The following is a 5,956-nucleotide window of genomic DNA, read 5'->3' on the forward strand; positions in this document are numbered from 1 at the left end:
TTAATGGTAGGTGTATTTGAACAGTGAGAGACAGAATAACAACAAAAAATTCCAGAAAAACGCATGTCAAAAATGTTATAAATTGATTTGCATTTTAATGAGAGAAATAAGTATTTGACCCCTCTGCAAAACATGACTTCTAATAATATGCCATTTAGCAGACACTTTTATCCAAAGCGACTTACAGTCATGTGTGCATAACTTTTTTAGGTATGGGTGGTCCTGGGGATCGAACCCACTACCCTGGCGTTACAAGCGCCATGCTCTACCAATTGAGCTACAGAGGACCACTTAGTACTTGGTGGCAAAACCCTTGTTGGCAATCACAGAGGTCAGACGTTTCTTGTAGTTGGCCACCAGGTTTGCACACATCTCAAAAGGGATTTTGTCCCACTCCTCTTTGCAGATCTTCTCCAGGTCATTAAGGTTTCGAGGCTGACGTTTGGCAACTCGAACCTTCAGCTCCCTCCACAGATTTTCTATGGGATTAAGGTCTGGAGACTGGCTAGGCCACTCCAGGACCTTCATGTGCTTCTTCTTGAGCCACTCCTTTGTTGCCTTGGCCGTGTGTTTTGGGTCATTGTCATGCTGGAATACCCATCCACAACCCATTTCCAATGCCCTGGCTGAGGGAAGGAGGTTCTCACCCGAGATTTGACGGTACATGGCCCTGTCCATTGTCCCTTTGATGCGGTGAAGTTGTCCTGTCCCCTTAGCAGAAAAACACCCCCAAAGCATAATGTTTCCACCTCCATGTTTGACGGTGGGGATGGTGTTCTTGGGGTCATAGGCAGCATTCCTCCTCCTCCAAACACGACGAGTTGAGTTCTCCTCTGAATCATTCAGATGTTCTTTGGCAAACTTCAGACGGGCCTGTATATGTGCTTTCTTGAGCAGGGGGACCTTGCGGGCACTGCAGGATTTCAGTCCTTCACAGCATAGTGTGTTACCAATTGTTTTCTTGGTGACTATGGTCCCAGCTTCCTTGAGATCATTGACAAGATCCTCCCGTGTAGTTCTGGGCTGATTCCTCACCGTTCTCATGATCATTGCATCTCCACGAGGTGAGATCTTGCATGGAGCCCCAGGCCAAGGGAGATTGACAGTTATTTTGTGTTTCTTCCATTTGCGAATAATCGCACCAACTGTTGTCACCTTCTCACCAAGCTGCTTGGCGATGGTCTTGTAGCCCATTCCAGCCTTGTGTAGGTCTACAATCTTGTCCCCGACATCCTTGGAGAGCTCTTTGGTCTTGGCCATGGTGGAGAGTTTGGAATCTGATTGATTGATTGCTTCTGTGGACAGGTGTCTTTTACACAGGTAACAGGCTGAGATTAGGAGCACTCCCTTTAAGAGTGTGCTCCTAATCTCAGCTCGTTACCTGTATAAAAGACACCTGGGAGCCAGAAATATTTCTGATTGAGAGGGGGTCAAATACTTATTTCTCTCATTAAAATGCAGATCAATTTATAACATTTTTGACATGCTCTTTTCTGGATTTTGTTGTTGTTATTCTGTCGCTCACTGTTCAAATAACCCTACCATTAAAATTATAGACTGATCATTTCTTTGTCAGTGGGCAAACGTACAAAATCAGCAGGGGATCAAATACTTTTTTCCCTCACTGTAGCGCTTTGCATTCAGGCCAAAGAGTTCAATTTGTGTATCATCAGACCAAATGATATTTTGCCTTATGCTCTCAGTCTTTCATGTGCCTTTTTGCAAACTCCAGGCATGTTGTCATGTGCCTTTTTCTCAGGAGTGGCTTCCGTCTGGCCACTCTCCCATAAAGTCCAGATTGGTGAAGTGCAGTAGAGACAGGTGAAGTGCTGTAGAGACTGTGCTGTAGAGACTGTAGTTCTGTCAGAGTAGTATATGCCACATCACAAGTCTGTCTCGGAAATCTATGGCCAGTTCCTTTGACTTCCTGGTAGAGTTTCTGCTCTGACATGCACTGTCAACTGTTGGACCTTATATAGACAGGTGTGTTTCTTTCTACATCATGTCCAAACAATTGAATTGGCCACAGGTGCACGCCAATCAAGTTGTAGTGACGTCTCAAGGATGATCAAAGGAAATTGGATGCTCCTGAGCTCAATTTGGAGTGTCATAGCAAAGGGGTGTGAATCCTTATATAAATTAGATACAGTGGGGAAAAAAGTATTTAGTCAGCCACCAATTGTGCAATTACTCCCACTTAAAAAGATGAGAGAGGCCTGTAATTTTCATCATAGGCACACGTCAACTATGACAGACAAATAGAGATTTTTCTTCTCCAGAAAATCACATTGTAGGATTTTTTATGAATTTATTTGCAAATTATGGTGGAAAATAAGTATTTGGTCACCTACAAACAAGCAAGATTTCTGGCTCTCACAGACCTGTAACTTCTTCTTTAAGATGCTCCTCTGTCCTCCACTCGTTACCTGTATTAATGGCACCTGTTTGAACTTGTTATCAGTATAAAAGACACCTGTCCACAACCTCAAACAGTCACACTCCAAACTCCACTATGGCCAAGACCAAAGAGCTGTCAAAGGACACCAGAAACAAAATTGTAGACCTGCACCAGGCTGGGAAGACTGAATCTGCAATAGGTAAAGCAGCTTGGTTTGAAGAAATCAAGCTGCTTTACAATTATTAGGAAATGGAAGACATACAAGACCACTGATAATCTCCCTCGATCTGGGGCTCCATGCAAGATCTCACCCCGTGGGGTCAAAATTATCACAAGAACGGTGAGCAAAAATCAAAGAACCGCACGGGGGGACCTAGTGAATGACCTGCAGAGAGCTGGGACCAAAGTAACAAAGCCTACCATCAGTAACACACTACGCCGCCAGGGAATCAAATCCTGCAGTGCCAGACGTGTCCCCCTGCTTAAGCCAGTACATGTCCAGGCCCGTCTGAAGTTTGCTAGAGTGCATTTGGATGATCCAGAAGAGGATTGGGAGAATGTCATATGGTCAGATGAAACCAAAATATAACTTTTTGGTAAAAACTCAACTCGTCGTGTTTGGAGGACAAAGAATGCTGAGTTGCATCCAAAGAACACCATACCTACTGTGAGGCATGGAGGTGGAAACATCATGCTTTGGGGCTGTTTTTCTGCAAAGGGACCATGACGACTGATCCGTGTAAAGGAAAGAATTAATGGGGCCATGTATCGTGAGATTTTGAGTGAAAACCTCCTTCCATCAGCAAGGGCATTGAAGATTAAACGTGGCTGGGTCTTTCAGCATGACAATGATCCCAAACACACCGCCCGGGCAACGAAGGAGTGGCTTCGTAAGAAGCATTTCAAGGTCCTGGAGTGGCCTAGCCAGTCTCCAGATCTCAACCCCATAGAAAATCTTTGGAGGGAGTTAAAAGTCCGTGTTGCCCAGCGACAGCCCCAAAACATCACTGCCCTAGAGGAGATCTGCATGGAGGAATGGGCCAAAATACCAGCAACAGTGTGTGAAAACCTTGTGAAGACTTACAGAAAACGTTTGACCTGTGTCATTGCCAACAAAGGGTATATAACAAAGTATTGAGAAACTTTTGTTATTGACCAAATACTTATTTTCCACCATAATTTGCAAATAAATTCATTAAAAATCCTACAATGTGATTTTCTGGATTTTTTTCCCTAATTTTGTCTGTCATAGTTGACGTGTACCTATGATGAAAATTACAGGCCTCTCTCATCTTTTTAAGTGGGAGAACTTGCACAATTGGTGGCTGACTAAATACTTTTTTCCCCCACTGTATGTGTGTGTTCCATTTTCAATAAATGTGCTAACATTTCTAAAAACATGTTTTCACTTTGTCATTATGGGGAATTGTATGTAGATGGAAAAAAATTATATTATTTAATCCATTTTGAATTCAGGCAGTAACAACTAAATGTGGAACAAGTTAAGGGGTATGAATACTTAAGGGTTAGTGGGTGCTACAGACCTACCTACCACACACACACACACACACACATCTGAACTCTCCTTGTAGACATTTCTGAGTGAGATGTCATTACATGATTAAGAGGAAGCCGTCAGGAAACCGCTTAAGCACTATTTCCTGTCTGTTGCCACGGTGACAGGCCCACTTTTTCAGTTGTAGTTCACTATCTCCAGTCAGTTAATTTCGTGCAGAAGGAAAGAGAAAATAAACACAAAGGTGCAGGTGTCTTTGAATCCCCACTGCACACTCTGTGGGCTTGTATCCGTTCAGACTCTCCCTTCAGTTCAACTGGGCCTTGGTCTGACCTCTCACCCCGACATCTGAAAACAATCATTGGCTCAAAGGCCTTGGCCCCATTGGATGGAGCTTTTTTTTATGGGTTGAGCCTCAGCAGGCTGTTTGGTCCAGCTGGATGTTGTTCACATAAACCTACAGATAAACAGAGGGCTTTTGAATCAGGTAATGGCCAAGCCTGTATGAATCAGGGCATTCATGAATTGTGGTCAGTGTAAACACAAAACACACTTCCCTTATTAGGAATTGTTGAGACTGATCAAATTCACCCCCATTATAACTCAAGATCCGAGACTAGGATATCTGGAATATACAGTTGCTAGTGAAACTCCCCACTCCCAGCCGGTGACAAGCAGACCCATAACATGATGCTGCCACCACAATACTTGAAAAATACAGAGGATCAACAACATTACATTCACTCCACATTACTGGCCAGTATGAAAATGTGAAAAGAAGGAAACCTATGTTTAAAAATCCACTTCATATCATTCATTCTGTTTGCTAAGTAATACTGCAAGACAACATGGCAAATCCATTTACTTTTTGGCCTAAATTAAAAACTACAGGTTTAGGTCGAATCCAATACAATATTTTCAAGTATTGTGGTGGCAGCATCATGTTCTGGGTATGCTTGTCACCGGCAGGGTCTGGGGAGTTTGTCAGGATCAAAATAAATATTAAAGGAACAAAGCCTAGGTAAAAAGTTAGAGGAAAACCCACCTCAGTCTTCTAGAAACCTAACCCTGGGATAGAGTTTTACTTTTCAGAGGAACAATTACACAAATCTTAATGACAAAGTGTTGAGTGTTTCTGAGTCATCCAATGTCAGTCCTGACTTAAATTAGCTTGAAAATCAGAGACAAGGTTTGAATGTTTCTGTCCATCATTGATTCCAAACCAAATTTACTGAGCTTGAGCAATTGTGACAAAAACAATAGATATACCATGCCCTAAGAGTTGTGCAAGGTTGGTAGACTCTTCACAGCTGTAATGGCTGCCAAAGGTGCTTCCACCAAGTTTTCACTCTGGGGTGTGAAGACATACATTGTTTTTAATTCATTTGGAAAATGTTCTATACTTTTCTTTCACTTGAAAATCTAATTTAATGCCTTTTTAGATTGTATTTTAAGGCAGCAAAATGTGAATAATGTGCAAGGGATGTGTAGACTTTCACTAGGCGCTGTATGTACTATTACCTCAGTCTACCTATGACTCTGTATTTGCTTTTCACAAATTCAACATCAATTGAAACTAAGAAAACATGAGGAGAGATAAAATCTATGGCAACCAATGCAAACAAAGCTGGTAAATAGGTCTTATATAGCCATCAGTCTTTACTGACTTCCCTCCATTTCAAACCAATGTGAGCTCAGTATTTTGAAATAATGTTAATTCATGCCAATGTAGTTATACTATAGTATATACAGTATACACTCCATACGGTTTAATCCCTTAATACTGTACTATGTCACCAGGGTCAAAATAACAAATGACAACAGTAAAGCAGTGAAAATGTTAAAGGATTAACAGATGAACTATATGAATGTATACATTGCTGGAGAACAGAGATGACATGGAGTCCACTGCTGACAGAAGCTGCATTCCTGCAATGGTGAACACAAAAAGGGTTAAGCCGCTCCCCTTTCAAACGACTGCATCACTGGATTATTGCTAAATTCTTTCTGGGGTTTTCACTTGTCAGGACAAGCAGAGGCCC

The sequence above is a fragment of the Coregonus lavaretus genome (assembly GCF_964263955.1).
Source record: "Coregonus lavaretus genome assembly, chromosome: 13".
In the NCBI taxonomy this organism is placed as follows: Eukaryota; Metazoa; Chordata; class Actinopteri; order Salmoniformes; family Salmonidae; genus Coregonus; species Coregonus lavaretus.